The sequence below is a fragment of the Tachypleus tridentatus genome, chromosome 9 (assembly GCF_004210375.1).
Source record: "Tachypleus tridentatus isolate NWPU-2018 chromosome 9, ASM421037v1, whole genome shotgun sequence".
NCBI classification, from domain to species: Eukaryota; Metazoa; Arthropoda; class Merostomata; order Xiphosura; family Limulidae; genus Tachypleus; species Tachypleus tridentatus.
In genome coordinates, this window is record NC_134833.1 from 65,607,035 (window position 1) to 65,625,251 (window position 18,217).

Consider the following 18,217-nt stretch of genomic DNA (forward strand, 5'->3'; position numbering starts at 1 on the left):
AGAACACTAGAAAATATCAACCAATTAGAACTCACCATCCGGTAGCCGTATAGTACCGTGAGAACAATTATTCTATGATAGATCTCGTTGCTTGAAATGGAAACTTTTGGTTTCTGTGTTTCTTGTTGTTGTCAAACAACAACATATTAACATGCTAGGAGCAACTTTTTAAATTGTTTCTTTTTAAATGAAAATAATTAAACGCTTTAACGAAATATTGGAATAATTTAGTGGTTACATGTTATACCTGAAATATGTAAAACAAGTTTCTTTGATCTAGTTAGTTTTAACCGGCTTGACATAGTGTGATGATAGTTAGGGCAATCGACTCGTAATTAGCGGGTCACAACTTCGAATCCTATTATCCAATATACGCATCCCTTTCAGTCGTACAGTCGCTATAATTTTACGATAAATCCCATTATCCTGTGGTAAAAACTAGCCCAAGAGTTGATGGTGGGCTGCTGATTAGCTGTTTTCTTTCTAGTCTGTTACTTCTAAATTAGGGACGGTTAGCGCTGAAAGTCCTTGAACAGTTTTCAGAATTCGACAATTATTAAATATTCTAAAAACTGAAACGTTTTGAAGGTATCTTTGACCATTCACTTAGTTTCGATGAAACTGTTAACGAACAAATGTATAGATTTATACCTGAGCCAAAGCGAATTCCTACATTAGTTTTGCTAACAGAAATACATTGAGATACGATATGTAAGAAACAACTTGTTTTTATTGGCTGTAACTTCTTAAATACTGTCATCTGTGGGAAAGAATTCAAAACAGGAAGTTGTGACAGAAATGTTCTATGTTTGAATGTGCACACGAGAAGTGTGTGTAAAACATCTTCGTCTCTGGGTATTTCTTTGAATGAACAGCTGGGAAAATACTGCGAAGGTTTCGTTATCATAAACACTACAGAGGGAGCTGTTAATCGCGACAGCCTTACTGTAAATGGAGGTCTGAAATTTACTTTGAAATATTGTTGTATTTAAGACGAACTGGGGTTCAACAGTCTTTTAGCGCACGTGAAAATATGTTCCTCGAGTCGTTGGATTCACGTGGCAAAAAACGGACCGCAAACAACGAAAGTTTTGTATCGTAAGAAATAACTGCTAACACTGCTCGCCGTACTGACAAGATAGAACTGTGCTAACACTGCACGCCGTAGTGACAGGAAACAACTGTACTAACACCCCATGGTGTACTGACAAGAAAGAACTTTGATAATACGACATCTCGTAGTGAAAAAGTTTCAGTGAGAGTGAGTATCGAACTTCAAAAGATTGTTGTACCTTAGACGGAGGTTGTGTCGTTGCAGAGTTTAGTACAACATAAACATCCGATCATGAATGTTTTATACAAATAAGTTATTTAGCGATGCATACTAGAACCGATTTAATACAGCCCAGAATATTCAGGTGACGTCACGCACACATTATCTTGGTCATATGAACATAAATATTATACAGATGTTCCATAAACATGGGCTATTCAGAAAGAGCCAAAAAACTAGCACATTGATATTTTAAGAAACAAACAAACAAACAGAAACAAATAAATGTTAAGTGATGTTTATGTTAAAGCAACAATAGAAACCTTAAAAGTCTTCGAACAATCGTAAGAAGATTGATAAATAAAAAATACGGTGTTAGGCCTAACTCGTTTGAACTATTTTAAAACACTGAGTTGTATTGTATCTATCCGTGTGTAGAACATCAAGTATAGTTTATTTGGTGTGTGTTTTTTTCAAATTTAGAGCTTTCCATAGCAAATGTAAATTTATATCTAACATGTGATCCACAGATTTTCTTTAGAAAAGAAAAAAAAAAACAGGCAAATCTGTAAAATGATGAATTTTCTGTATTAAGGACGTCGGTAGAAATTAAATTTTAAACTATTTATAGATTTTAAGAATAAAGAATTGTTATTAAGATTTATAAGTTGTAACGAAGCATTCCTTGCTGTTTAAGACTCATAATGTAATAAATTAATATGTATAATTATACACGAACTTTTTTCTACGCTAAATACTTTTATTTGCGAGTTTTCGACCATCTTACCCGAGCTACTACAGTGTTGCCCGATAAGGCTCGTGTAAGAACCGAAAACTCGGAAGTACAAGTTATGAGTGAAGATAAATGTTCATATATGATTGATCCTACATTTTACGTTTTTTTAAACAGCGGCTTATTACAAAGATAAACGAATACGAACTCTGTAAGATTTGTATGTCACTAAAGGTCGCCTCTGATGAAGGATTTAGAAAAAGAAAGGGAAGCACTCATTTCTTTGATATTAAAATAATAATGACATTTGAATGCGTGTTCAAAGAATTGTATGTTATATTTAGAGTTGCAAAAACGTGTTGAATTTACCGATAGGTCAATTTCAAGCAATTCACTTTTGTTATATTTTTCTAGTTATTCGATGGATGGTGATTCGAGAAAACCTTGATCAGACATGATCATTTCTGTTGCTACTGATAAATATGAGCTGAATTATGATTTCTATTTTAATTTAGAATGAATTTTGTCTCTGATTCAGATATCGGACACGAGCTCCCAGTTTTTTGTGTTATGTAATTCACCTCAGACGAGTCAACAGTTTATTATGTGACGTATTACGATTTCAAATAGCCAGAACTGAGTTAAATTGTAATTTGGATTTAGAAGTTAATTCAATCTTGATATCTATCAAATTTATGATATTTACCGACAAGATTGATACATGCACTTTTCTTTCTTATTACAAATATATTTTAATACACAAACAACAATATAATTTATAATAACATTTATTGCAAGTAACGATTTATATAAAAATGTTTTTGAAACAACCTATACTGAGTCTGTTATCTGATCTGGAACTGAATATTTTATCGCCGGTTTACGATGAGTGAATTAATTCTATATTGATATACAAGTACATTTCACTTGATGGGAAGCTAGCTCGCTATCTTCTTCACACTTGAACTATTTCGCTGAAGATATATGATGTCTTCGTAGAAATACTAACGTCGAATTCAATTCACTTTCATAATTTCCCCATTGCCACAGCGGCATGTCTGCAGACTCACACTGCTATAAACCGGGTTTCGATACTCGATGTGGGCAGAGCAAATAATTCACTGACGTTAAGCGATTTGTAGTGCTCGAAATCTGTAAATGTTCCTGTTCAAATATTAGTAGTTTTCCCATTAATAAGCGTTTATCATAGTTATAGTTTCTAAGGTTTATAGTCCAGACTGCAGCGACAAAAAATATTAAAATATCTATTCATGCGTCAGTTTATAAACTTTTAAGGTGAGGTTCTGGAAGTTCACTTGTCAACAATATTTGTAAAACATTGTTGATTCTTACACTCGTGAATCTTCTACGAATTTAGAGAACAGGTGGGACTTTGGCAGTACACATTTAACAATATAAGTTACACACATTTCTAAATTTATATTAAACTGAAACAAACACGAATATTAAAATAAATATACAATAGTAAATCCGTTACAATACATGGATATCATTTACGAAATTCAACGCGAGTTCAACAAGACAATGTTTCCCATTTATTCTGAGAGCAGATCTTTGTTAAAAGTGTTTCATAATATGTATATTTGTTCTTACAATACTGAATTCATATCATCATTCACACAAACAATTAAAAACAAGCAACACAGACATCGATACCGGTCTTTAGAACTTTTTACTATATGCTACTTTGCATTTTATTAATGAGCTATTTAATATTTATACCTGGAACCTGTACGTGGTAGATAACTTTAGACTCGTTATTTGTCTACTGTCATATCTACAAGTCGATACATTAACGAAACTACACCTGAGAGAATGTAGAAAAGTATTGATAGTATAACAGTTTAAAGAGTAATTTATCTTATTAATATTTCAACTAACATCACGCTATTATGAATTGGGTTTACTAATCTGTTTATTTATAAATTAAAATCCTTCTTTAACTGCGTATTAAATAAATATCAGTTTTTTTTTCTCTCGTTAGATTATCAAAATGAATCAGGTACGACCTGATTTAAAAGACAATACGTGATGTAGTGGTCAGTAAACACGCGTGAGGGGCTGAAGAAAACAACAGTTTCTGAGCGCCCTGATTGTTCGATATTAAACCAAAACTTCCTACTAAGTTAAATAGTTAGTCTAGTGGTCACCATACAGGCCTGAGTATCCGAGGGTTCCTGGCTCGCTTTCCGAAGGGATTGAAAATAATTTTTATGACACATCTACAATCTAAAATGTAGAATATTTCCAACCCAGTTCGCCAGCTCGGAAATTATAACTTCTACCCAGAATATTATAATAGAGATATAAATTACATGTTCTGTATCAAGGTAGTGTATATTACATGTTGTGTTTTAATGTAGACGATATTACTTGTTCTGCTTTAAGGTAGAGTATACTACCTGTTGTGTTTTAAGGTAGAGTATACTGCCTGTTGTGTTTTAAGGTAGAGTATATTACATTTTGTGTTTTAAGGTAGAGTGTCTTACATGTTATGTTTTAAGGTAGTGTGTATTACATGTTGTATTTTAAGTTAGTGAATATTAAATGTTGTGTTTTAGGTAGAGTATATTATATCTTGTGTATTAGAGTAGAGTGTATTGCATGTTATGTTTTAAGGTAGTGTATTTCACATATTGTATTTTAAGGTAGAGTATATTACCTGTTGTGCTTTAAGGTAGAGTATATTACATGCTCTGCATTAAGGTAGAGTATATTACGTGTTGAGTTTTGAGGTAGAGAATATTACCTGTTGTGTTTTATGGTAGCGTGTATTACATGTTCTGTATCAAGGTAGTGTATATTACATGTTGTGTTTTAACGTAGACGATATTACCTGTTCTGTTTTAAGGTAGAGTATACTACCTGTTGTGTTTTAAGGTAGTATGTATTAGACGTTGTGTTTCAAGGTGGTGTGTATTATATGTTGTGTTTTAAGTTAGTGTATATTACATCTTATATTTTAAGGTAGAGTATATTATCTGTTCTGTTTTAAGGTGGTGTGATTGCATGTTTTGTTTTAAGCTTGTGTGTATTACATGTTGTGTATTAAGGTAGTGTATATTACGTCTTGTGTATTAGGGTAGATAATGTTACACGTTGTGTTTTAAGGTAATGTATATTATATGTTGTGTTTTAGGTAGAGTATATTACCTGTTTTGTTTTAAGGTAGAGTGTATTACATGTTGTGTTTTAAGGTAGTGTATATTACATGTTATGTATTACAGTAGAGTATATTGCATATTGTGTTTTAAGGTAGTGTATATTACATCCTGTATTTTAAGGTAAAGTATATTATCTGTTCTGTTTTAAGGAAAAGAATATTACGTGCTGTGTTTTAAGGTAGAGTGCGCTACATGTTCTGTATTAAGGTAGAGTACATTACATGTTAGTTTTAAGGTAGAGTATATTACCTGCTGTATTTTAAGGTAGAGTTTATTATATGTTGTGTTTTAAGGTAGTATATATTAGATGTTGTGCTTTGAGATTGTGTGTATTACGTCTTGTGTATTAGGGTAATGTATTTTACATCTTTTATTTTAAGGTAGAGTATATTATCTGTTCTGTTTTAAGTTAGAGTGTATTATGTGTTGTGTTTTAAGGTAGAGTATATTACATGTTTGGTTTTAAGGTAGACTTTATTACCTGTTGTGTATTAAGGTAGAATATATTACGTGTTGTGTTTTAAGGTAGAGTGTGTTGCATGTTGTGTTTTCCGTTAGTGTGTATTTCATGTTGTGTTTTATTGTAGAGTATGTTACATGTTGTATATGTTAGCTGTTGTGTTTTAAGGTAGTGTATATCACATATGTTTTAAAATAGTATGTATTACATGGATTTTAAGGTAGAGTATATCACATGTTGTGTTTTAAGGTAGAGTATATTATTTTTTGTGTTTTTAAGTAGTATATATTACATGTCGTATTTTAAGGTAGAGTGTATTACATGTTGTCTTTTAAGGTAGTGTATATTACATGTTGTGTTTTAAGGTACTAGATATTAGATGTTGTGTTTTTAGGTTGTGTGTATTACATGTTGTGTTTTTGGGTAGTGTATAATACGTCTTGTGTATTAGGGTAGAGTATATTACATGTTGTGTTTTAAAGTAATGTATATTATATGTTGTGTTTTAGATAGAGTATATTACCTGTTGTGTTTTAAGGTAGAGTATATTACATGTGATTTAAGGTAATGTATATTGCGTCCTATGTATTACAGTAGAGTATATTGCATGTTGTGTTTTAAGGTAGTGTATATTACGTGCTGTGTTTTAAGGTAGAGTATATTACCTGTTTTGTTTTAAGGAAGAGTATATTACATATTGTGTTTTGAGGTAGAGTGTATTACATGCTGTGTTTTCAGGTAGTGTATATTACATGTTGTGTTTTAAGGTAGTGTATATTACATGTTGTGTATTACAGTAGAGTATATTGCATATTGTGTTTTAAGGTAGTGTATATTACATCCTGTATTTTAAGGTAAAGAATATTATCTGTTCTGTTTTAAGGAAGAGAATATTACGTGCTGTGTTTTAAGGTAGAGTGCGCTACATGTTCTGTATTAAGGTAGAGTACATTACATGTTAGTTTTAAGGTAGAGTATATTACCTGCTGTATTTTAAGGTAGAGTTTATTATATGTTGTGTTTTAAGGTAGTATATATATCACATGTTGTGTTTTTAAATAGTATATATTATATGCTGTGTTTTAAGGTAGTGTATATTTCATGTTGTGTTTTAAGTTAGAGTACATTACATGTTAGTTTTGAGGAATAATATGTTATCTGTTCTGTTTTAAAGTAGAGTATATTACGTGTTGTGTTTTGAGGTAGAGCGTATTACATGCTATCTTTTAAGGTAGAGTATATTACATGTTGTGTTTTAAGGTAGTATATATTAGATGTTGTATTTTGAGATTGTGTGTATTACGTCTTGTGTATTAGGGTAATGTATATTACATCTTTTATTTTAAGGTAGAGTATATTATCTGTTCTGTTTTAAGGTAGAGTGTATTATGTGTTGTGTTTTAAGGTAGAGTATATTACATATTATGTTTTAAGGTAGAGTGTGTTGCATGTTGTGTTTTCCGTTAGTGTGTATTTCATGTTGTGTTTTATTGTAGAGTATGTTACATGTTGTATATGTTAGCTGTTGTGTTTTAAAGTAGTGTATATCACATGCGTTTTAAAATAGTATGTATTACATGGATTTTAAGGTAGAGTATATCACATGTTGTGTTTTAAGGTAGAGTATATTATTTTTGTGTTTTAAGGTAGAGTATATTATTTTTGTGTTTTAAAGTAGAGTATATTATTTTTTGTGTTTTTACGTAGTATATATTACATGTGGTATTTTAAGGTAGAGTGTATTACATGTTGTATTTTAAGGTAGTGTATATTACGTGTTGTGTTTTAAGGTACTAGATATTAGATGTTGTGTTTTAAGGTTTTGTGTATTACATGTTGTCTTTTAAGGTAGTGTATATTACGTCTTGTGTATTAGGGTAGAGTATATTACATGTTGTGTTTTAGATAGAGTATATTACCTGTTGTGTTTTAAGGTAGAGTATATTACATGTGTTTTAAGGTAATGTATATTGCGTCTTGTGTATTAGAGTAGAGTATATTGCATGTTGTTTTTTGAGGTAGTGTATATTACATGTTGTGTTTTAAGGTAGTGTATATTACGTGCTGTGTTTTAAGGTAGAGTGTATTACATGTTGTGTTTTAAGGAAGAGTATATTATGTTATTGTGTTTTAATGTAGAGTATATTACCTGTTATGTTTTAAGGTAGAGTGTGTTACATATTATGTTTTAAGGTAGAGCACATTACATTTTAGTTGTAAGGTAGAGTATATTACCTGTTGTGTTTTAAGGTAGAGTATATTACCTGTTCTGTTTTTAGGTAGAGTATATTACGTGTTGTGTTTTAAGGTAGTCTATATTACATGTTGTGCTTTAAGATTTTGTGTATTACATGTTGTGTTTTAAGGAAGTGTATATTACGTCTTGTGTGTTAGGGTAGAGTATGTTACATGTTGTGTTTTAAGGTAGTGTATATTACATGTTCTGTTTTAGGTAGAGTATATTACCTGTTATGTTTTAAGGTAGTGTATATTATATGTTGTGTTTTAAGGTACAGTATAATACCTATTGAGGTGGACTGTATTACATGTTATGTTTTAAGGTAGTATATATATCACATGTTGTGTTTTAAAATAGTATATATTATATGCTGTGTTTTAAGGTAGTGTATATTTCATCTTGTGTTTTAAGGTAGTGTATATTTTATGTTGTGTTTTAAGGTAGAGTGCATGACATGTTAGTTTTGAGGAATAATATGTTATCTGTTCTGTTTGAAGATAGAGTGTATTACGTGTTGTGTTTTGAGGTAGAGCGTATTACATATAGTTTTTTAATAGTAGTGTTTATTACAAGTTGTGTTTTGAGGTTGTGTGTATTACGTCTTGTGTATTGGGGTAATGTATATTATCTGTTCTATTTTAAGGTAGTGTATATTATATGTTGTGTTTTAGGTAGAGTATATTACATGTTGTGTTTTGAGGTAGAATGTAATATAATTTGTGTTTCCGGGTAATGTGTATTACATGTTATCTTTTAAGGTAGTGTATATTACATGTTGTGTTTTAAAGTAGTGTATATTACATGTTGTGTTTTAAGGTAGTATCTATTAGATGTTGTGTTTTAAGGTGGTGTGATTACATGTTGTGTTTTCAGGTAGTGTATATTGCATGTTGTGCTTTAAGGTAGTGTATATTACATCCTGTATTTTAAGGTAGAGTGTATTATCTTTTCTCTTCTAAGGTAGAGTATATTACGTGCTGTGTTTTAAGGTAGAGTATATTACATGTTGTGTTTTAAGGTACAGTATATTATCTGTTGTGTTTTAAGGTAGTGTATATTACGTGTGGTATTTTAAGGTAGAGTATATTATCTGTTCTGTTTTAAGGTAGAGTATATCACCTGCAGTGTTTTAAGGTACAGTATATTACATGTTGTGTTTTAAGGTACAGTATATTATCTGCTTAATTTTAAGGTAGAGTATATTACGTGTTGTGTTTTGAGGTAGAGCGTATAACATGTTGTGTTTTCAGGTAATGTGTATTACATGTTATATTTTGAGATAGTGTATATTACATGTTATGTTTTTAGGTAGTATATATTAGATGTTGTGTTTTGAGGTTTTGTGTATTACGTCTTGTGTATTAGGGTAATGTATATAACATCTTGTATTTTAAGATAGAGTATGTTACATGTTGTGGTTTAAGATAGACTGTATTACATGTTATGTTTTAACATTGTATATTTCACATGTTGTGTTTTAAAATGGTATATATTATATGCTGTGTTTTAAGGTAGTGTATATTTCATGTTGTGTTTTAAGGTAAAGTATATTGCATGTTTTGTTTTAAGGTCGAGTGTGTTACATGTTGTGTTTTAAGGTAGAGTACATTACATGTTAGTTTTGAGAAATAATATATTATCTGTTCTGTTTTAAGGTAGAGTGTATTACATGTTGTGTTTTAAGGTAGAATGTATTAGATGTTGTGTTTTAAGGTAGTGTATATTACATTTTGTGTATTAGAGTAGAGTATATTGGATGTTGTGTTTTGAAGGTAGAGTATGTTACCTCTTGTGTTTTAAGGTAGACTGTTACATGTTATGTTTTAAGGTAGTATATTTCACATGTGTTTTAAAATAGTATATATTATATGCTGTGTTTTAAGGTGGTGTATATTTCATGTTGTGTTTTAAGGTAGAGTGTGTTACATGTTGATTTTTAATGTAGAACGTATTACATGTTGTGTTTCAGGTAATGTGTATTACATGTTATCTTTTAAGGTCGAGTATATTACGTGTTGTGTTTTAAGGTAGAAGATATTTCATATTGTGTTTTAAGGTAGAGTGTGATACATGTTGTGTTTTCCATTAGTGTGTGTTTCATGTTGTGTTTTAATGTAGTGTATATTGTATGTTGTATATGTTAGCTGTTGTGTTTTAAGTAGTATATGTTAGATGTTGTGTCTTAAGGTAGTGTATATCACATGTGTTTGAAAATAGTATGTATTACATGGATTTTAAGGTAGAGTATTTAGATGTTGTGTTTTAAGGTGGAGTATATTATTTTTTGTTTTTTTAAGTAGTATATATTACATGTTGTATTTTAAAATAATATATATTACATGTCGTATTTTAAGGTAGCGTGTATTACACGTTGTGTTTTTAGGTAGTGTATATTACATGCTGTGTTTTAAGGTAGAGTATATTACATGTTGTTTTTTAAGGTAGTGTATATTACGTGTTGTGTTTTAAGGTAGTATATATTACACGTTCTATATATTAGATGTTGTGTTTTAAGAACGTGTGTATTAGGGTAATGTATATTACATCTTGTATTTTAAGGTAGAGTATATTATTTGTTCTGTTTTAAGGTGGAGTATATTATTTGTTGTGTTTTAAGGTAGAGTATATTACACGTTGTATTTTAAGGTGGTGTGTGTTACGTGTTGTCTTTTAAGGTAGTGTATATTACATGTTGTGCTTTAAGGTAGAGTATGTTCCATATTGTATTTTAGGTTAGTTTATATTACATGTATTTTAAGGTTGTATATATTACATGTTGTGATTTAACGTCGTGTTGTATATTATATTTGGTGTTTTAGAGTTGTGTATATTACATTATGTATTTTCAAGTGCTGTATATTATTTTTACTATGGGGTCGTAATCCATGTTGGAATAGAAACTTGTAAGATGTAATTTCGTGTTTATTATTCATTTCTCACATAAAAAAAGTGTATTACACTATCTTTCCTGTTGTTATGGTTACCCGACTGTTTTGCAGATTAAACACGATTCGTATTTTCTTTGCGCCGAAGACAAAATTATGTTTTTTGTTGCTATTATAAATGTTGCCCAGGAACTACAGGAAACATGGTCTTTTTTTATGGTAACTGCTTATCACTAAGGAAGGGCTAAAACCTGGATAGAAGCAAAATCTAACCGCGTATGAGTTTGTTATCACACCTGGAGGTAAGGTAAAAAAACAATAAAGCATCGAAAAGAACTGTTGTTATTTCCACATACAGAACCCTGTAATGGCAGTTTAACAGAGTTACCCTGTGTAATCTCGACGTAATGTACTTTAGCTTCTGTACTCTTAACTATCTCAGGTCTGAAACTGGCTGACTCCCTACCGAACTCCGCGCCTCTAGGGGGCCATAATTCCCACGTGCCCTCGTGATGTTGCCGTTATGCGGACACAATAGAGCCTCCATATCGGTTCGTTTCCTCAACATATACCACCGGGAAATGGATTTGTCACAGGGCTGTCTTAGGCCGCTGCTACTGGGATCGTCCCGCTCCGTGCTTGTTCGATAGTGACGCGAAGCTGTCGATTATTAGCTTGGTCACAGTGCCTATTATAACCCATATTATACGTTTGACGTCTACATTAGGGCAGAAGGGAATTGAGTGATGAATAGCTGCGGTCCGTGATGTGGTTGTGTATACAAGTAGGATGGCTTTGTGGCCTTTGTGTAGACTGTGAATCATGATGTTCGAAGCCCAGCGATCACAACCTGAGGGTCGTCTGTTTGCATCTCTTCTTCTTACCCCAGTCTGATAATTTGCCGTTCTTTTCTATACGTTTTCTCGTTTGTTATCGTTGACTTCGTTTGTTCTGTATGACACTACGACTCTTTGTAATGAAATACATTGTGTGTATTTGTTTTCATTTGTAACGTTTTGTTGTTTTTTTCCTTTCTTGGAAACGTTTATATTATGTGGTATCAAATTAAAGAATGTTTATATTTGTCTTCCTTCCGTTTTCTTATTATTTCAGAAGACAATGTTGTTGTTTTTCAAGTGTTAAAATAGTTGCCTACAACTAGTAATTGTTCCAATAGTCAAGCATAATTCCCAGTGGATTTTTTTATCTTTGTTTTTAAGAACAATAATGACAAGTTTTAAATTACTAATAAAACTTCTGCTCTAACATTTCGATGTTTATTCGAAGCCCCCTTCCTCTGCCAAACTGGCAGTGGAGCCTTTATATTCTTAGCAGCGCCTTATTCTCCAAGTTTCCGGCGATCTTCAGTATGCTTAGAGACACCAACACAATACTTTATGTCAGTAACTTAAGATATTTTAAAATCATGACAAGTGTTCTTGCATAAGATACTTCCAAGATTAGTAAGTGTCTCTTTCTTCTCTTTTTACTGATGCCAGAAATGTGACGTTCTTATATGTTCTTTTTTAAATGCTGTAGTGAAGTTTATTTTGTTACGGTTTCAGTCCTATGACGTCATTAATAATACCATTTTTAAGTATTTTAATCTGTTTGAAGACAACAAAAATGCAACAGTTTTTAACTATTTGATGACACCAACAATGCTACAGTTTTTAACTGTTTAATAACAACAACAATGCCACAGTTTTTAACTTTTTGATGACACCAACAAAATACAGTTTTTATTTCTTTGATGACACCAACAATGCTACAGCTTTTATTTCTTTGATGACACCAACAATGCTACAGTTTTTATTTCTTTGATGACACCAACAATGCTACAGCTTTTATCTCTTTGATGACACCAACAATGCTACAGTTTTTAACTATTTAATAACAACAACAATGCCACAGTTTTTAACTTTTTGATGACACCAACAAAATACAGTTTTTATACAGTTTGATGACATCAAAATGCAACAGTTTTTAACTATTTAATAACAGCAACAATGCTAGAGTTTTTAACTATTTAATAACAACAACAACGCTACAGTTTTTAACTGGTTCATAACACCAACAATGCTATAGTTTTTATCTGTTTAATAACACCAACAATGCTACAGATTTTAACTATTTGATGACACCAACAACGCTACGGTTTTTAACTGGTTCATAACACCAACAATGCTATAGTTTTTATCTGTTTAATAACACCAACAATGCTACAGATTTTAAGGGTTTTTAAACGTTCTCGTGACGTTCCTCCTGCCATTTAGCTATTAAACAAAACATTACCAAGCCAGATGTTTCCTAATCTAATGTTTATTTGAACTGTTGTTATGTTGGATAGTGTTTTTGTAAAGAGTTGCTGTTATTGTCAGTAAAGCTTGAAAATAATCACGGGATTCTGGCCTGTATTTACCTATACACTGAACGGAATATTATTTAATACCGTTATTTGCATAGTTCAAATAAACAAGACAAATAAGAGATAAATATCGATATATTAATTTCCTTTCTTTTGGTACTTTCCGTTTTCAATGATTTGGCAAAATGCTAAGTTTTTAGAAAGCGCGTATAATTTATAAAATATTCATTTTTCTGTTCTTTTTTGTAATTTATTTTCGTATTTAAGGTTTGATTAGCCATGGCAACTAAGCAACTTACAGTCACAAGTTTATACACATCTAATACTCGTATTAAAAAAAGCAGAGATGAGTTCATAGTTATCCATTACTTGACACTTAGTGTTCTTCTAAGTCACAGCAGATGCTCTCAAGATTGCTTGCTGAGTTATTGTAAATTTTTGCAAACCTGACATAGGTGAGAGATTTATGACATCAACCTGAAGACTTATGTCACGGTGAACCCAGTGAGGTCCATACCATCGGCCAAAAGACCGTACCATCTGGTAAGATTCTATGTGGCTCTGAGAATGTTGGAGTCTAAGATACGAGATCATTTTTGCTCAGTTGGACAGACTGACTACAAGAGATGGGGAGCAGGCCAAAGTTCGTATTTACTGACCGTGGTCTTTACAGCAGATAGAGTCTGGCCAAGTGGTGGCATTTCTTGAAACCGTATCCCCTGCACTTTTGGATAAAATGTGAGACAAAACCAAAACATGTCCAGTACCAATGATGTAGTCACACTGTTCGGGTTGGATATTGGATGAATGGTATACTTTGTAGATGTAGCTAAAGGAAAATCCAACAACATGTGCAGATGTCCTGCATTATGTATATGGTAAAGTATACGTGGGAACAGCTGTTATAGCTCCGAGGGAAACATCGATTTTATGTTTATCGAGAGGATATTTAGTGAACCCATTAAATATCTTCTGTAACTCCTAGGATCTGAACTATCTCGCAGAAGTCGCACACGAAGATTGAGGTTATTACCTTGATGTAGGATGATGTAGACGAGAAGACCAATGATGTAAGGAATAACGGCATGTGCGAATGACTGAAGTATCCACAAGGTAAAAGACCCCGTGGTAGTAGTAGTAGCAGGTTGCATGAATAACATGGTTAATACCTTTATCATGAGTCAGTATTTGCAGGTTGGGAGGATATCCTGGTTAATCGTTTTATCAAGAATCAGTAATAGCAAGTTGGGAGGATATCCTGGTTAATAACTTTATCAAGAGTTAGTAGTAGGAGGTTGGAAGAATATCTTGGTTAATACCTTTATCTAGACTCAGTAGTAGCAAGCTGGGAGGATATCCTGATTAATATCCTTTATAAAGTGTCAGAAGTAACAGGATGGAAGAATATTCTGGTTAATAACTTTACCAAGGGTCAGTAATAGCAGGTTGGGAGGATATCCTGGTTAATACCTTTATCTAGATCAGTCTAAAGAGTTTGTTAGTCATCATTTAGACATCTGGGACTTATCTCGCAGATGCTGTGTTTATCCTACCTCTAACTGGAGAATAGAGAAGTTAAGAATGGAGGTGTCTATGCAGTGACCAGGTTATAATGGTTGTGAAATATCTTCACATTTAAAGTATTTATAATCATGATTCTCAGCAATTCAGTTTTCACCACTAAAATATAGGATAATTATTTTTAAAACTTTCATAATTTATCGCGCTATAGCTTAAAAACATAGCGTAGGAAAATGTCCTATCACAGGTAAGTAACAAGGATATGCAAAAGATACAGTCACATCTTGCCACTTGAGACATCATTGTCTGATCATTCACAACAACAGTTCAATATTTGCTCTTTTGTATTCCAGAATGTGTGACAACGAAAACTACAACAACAACTCGCATCTCATCTGTATGCTGGCCACATCACAGCCAGTTGCATTCTTGATAACCGTAACTATGAAAGTATCTCATGGTACAGATGTGACATAATTCAGCTGGCTTTAGACCCGATGAAAGAAGTGGCTTTTGGCAAGGAAAGTGTTTCCTGGAAGTACTCTCGCAAAATGTGTTTCATCTGGTAAACATGATGTGTTTCACCTGGTTATCAATATGTGAAGAGGCACTATCTTGCATGATGTGCTACACCTGGTTACCAATATGTAAAGAGGCAACTCCCACTAGATGTGTTTCATTTGTCTTTCTATATGCGAAGAGATATCATCACACATGAAGACCACAGTTTCCATCACATTTTGTTCCTGCAGTGTGGGGTTCCCATTGGTTGTGAGAACTACATGGTACCGTATAGTTTAGGCTGTATAGGTTTGTAGTCCATGTGCTTATGGGTTTTGAAGACCATATGATACAAGACCAAAGTCAGCAATGAAACCTCACCACTCCTTTACCGTAGCGTCACGTAAATGTGTAGGAAATGTTACATGTGGATTAGTTTCCGACGAGATAATGCAACTGCATGCGTAGAACCTCTAGAAAGGATGAGGTGTATTAGATTTTCTATATGTACGGGCTGTATTCTTTACAGAAGGTACCGTAACTTCTTGTCGATAGATTTCAACAATAAACAAAGAGCATACAGTCCACTTTTTAACATAATATATTAAAACAATTCAAATGTATAAACAAATATTTGTTAGGCTGTTAGTCATCACAGTTGATTCAAAAGCTATAAATAATTCTCTCTTTTTCAGCAAAGTCCACACAGCCTGCTTCAGTTACTTTACAACACAGTTTTACAACATGAACTATTCTTCTTACTGTGTTGTTAAAATACAGTCTGTGATACTTTCACTTTAAAAATTGCCACTCTATGCTCTGTATAGATAAACTCACAATTAGTCAGTCTAGATCTATCTACGGAATTAAATGTTTGACGCGTATTTATACTACGACAGAGGTGAAGAACGTTCCACATGGTATTAGGTATTATGATACAATAATACTCAAGTAAAACAATGAGAAAAACTCAAAATCCTCCAGTACAATGACACAATTATATAACAATAATCAATTCATCACTATGGAATTTCACAACACATTATTCATAATATAGCTGCCTAAACAAACCTGCAATGAGTTATCGCTATAAAAATAATTAAATTTATCCCTTGGGCTGTCTAAACCATAACTCCAGCATTATATTTAAAAAGAAACAGTGTATTTAAATCACCAGGTGTTTACAGGATATCGGTAGACAATTGATTATTCAACTTCTGGTACAGCCAGAGGTTACCCGTGGTGATGAAATAGCTAAATATTCCCTACCTGACACGTAAATGGCTGTGATTACAAAGGTGTAGGTAGTCATACGTTGTACACAGATAGGTTAGACTTGACTGTCGATAAGCTGCACAATGGCCTATCTCTGTTTTGCCAACAACTGGTACTGAAACACAAATTTTAACGTACCAAGCCAGCAGACCTTCCAATGAGTCACTCGAAGAACAAATTAGGGATTTTCGTACCAAACACGCTGATGTTACAGTATACACATACTAGAAAACTACAGTAATCGCACCATACTAGCACCAGAGTATATAGATACTAGAATACCAAGGTAATCAAGCCACACTAGAACTAGATAATATTGATACTAGAACTCCACGGTAATCATAACACACCAGTGTTAGAGTATATGCATAATACAACACCAGGGTAATCGTACCACACTAGGGCTAGAGTATATAGATACTAAAACACCACAGTAATCATACCACACTAAGACTAGAGTATATAGATACTAGAACATCACAGTAATAATAACACACTAGAACTAGAGTATATAGATACTAAAACACTGCGATAATCGTACCACACTAGGATTAGAGTATATAGACACTAGAACACCACAGCAATCATACCACACTAACACTAGAGTATATAGAAAACAGAACACCACAGTCATAATACCACACTACGATAAGAGTATACACCATGGTAAACGTAACACACTAGTGTTAGAGTATATAGAAACAAGAACACAACGGTAATCATAACACACTATTGTAAGAGCATATAGTTATTAGAACACCACAGCAATCATACCACACTAGGGCTAGAGTATACACGTAATAGAACACCACAGTAATAATAAAACACTAGGGCTAAGTATATAGGTACTGTAACACCACGGCACTCCTATCAGACTGGGACTAGAGTTATATACATATCAGAATACTACAGTAATCATACCACACTAGGGTTAGAATATGTAGATACTAGAAAACCACGGTAATCATAACACTAGTGCTAGAGTATATAGGTACTAGAACACCACGGCACTCGTATCACTCTAGGACTAGAATTATATACATACTAGAACACCACAGTAATTATACCACACTAGGACTAGAGTATACAGACACTAGAAAACAACAGTAGTCGTACTACACTAGAACTAAAGTATATAGATACTAGAACACCAGAATAATCCTACCGCACGATGGCTAGAGTAAATAGATAATAGAACACTCCAGTTCTTATACCACACTAAGACTAGAGTATATAGATATTAAAACACCACAGTAATAATAACACACTGGTGCTACAGTATATAGGTACTAGAACACCATGGCAATCTACCACACTAGAACTAGAATTATACACATAGTAGAAGACCACAGCAATCGTATCACACTAGAACTTAAGAATATAGATACTAGAAAATTACAGTAATTATAACAAACTAGTGCTCGATTATATACATATTAGAACACCTCAGTAATCACACCACTCTACGACTAGAGTATAAAGATACTAGAACACCACAGGATTCACAGAGATGCCAACCATTACGATTTGAGCGTAACAATTACGATTTTGGTGTATACATTACGACTATACGCTCATACAGAGAAATATTACGACTTGTTGCAACTCCCAAATTATTATATATTATATAGGCCTGTACAATAAAGTGATAAATTGTTCCCCCAGGGCTTGAAAGGGGTGAAAAGAAAATTTCTAGTGAGATACAAATAAATTTTGATAATAAATAAAAGACATAGTTCAAATGGCTACTTGCAATAATCATGTTTGTGCTTGAAAT

At 32.6% G+C, this 18,217-nt stretch overlaps 1 protein-coding gene and 1 long non-coding RNA gene across 7 annotated transcripts in view; both read left to right on the forward strand.

The window, feature by feature from the left end:
* The window catches only part of LOC143225335 (uncharacterized), a 331,508-nt gene that overhangs the window by 225,407 nt on the left and 87,884 nt on the right, over nt 1-18,217 (forward strand). The window contains exon 1 of one of the 6 annotated variants that reach the window (XM_076454557.1): nt 929-1,261. The exons of the other annotated variants lie outside the window; for them this stretch is intronic. The gene's annotated coding sequence lies outside the window, so the exon portion shown is untranslated. Of the gene's footprint in view, nt 1-928; nt 1,262-18,217 lie in introns of those variants that run through there. 6 annotated transcript variants of the gene reach the window in all.
* LOC143225336 (uncharacterized) lies at nt 4,018-11,862 on the forward strand. Its single transcript, XR_013013797.1, has 2 exons — nt 4,018-4,357; nt 11,218-11,862. It is a non-coding gene; the product is annotated as an uncharacterized LOC143225336 (long non-coding RNA).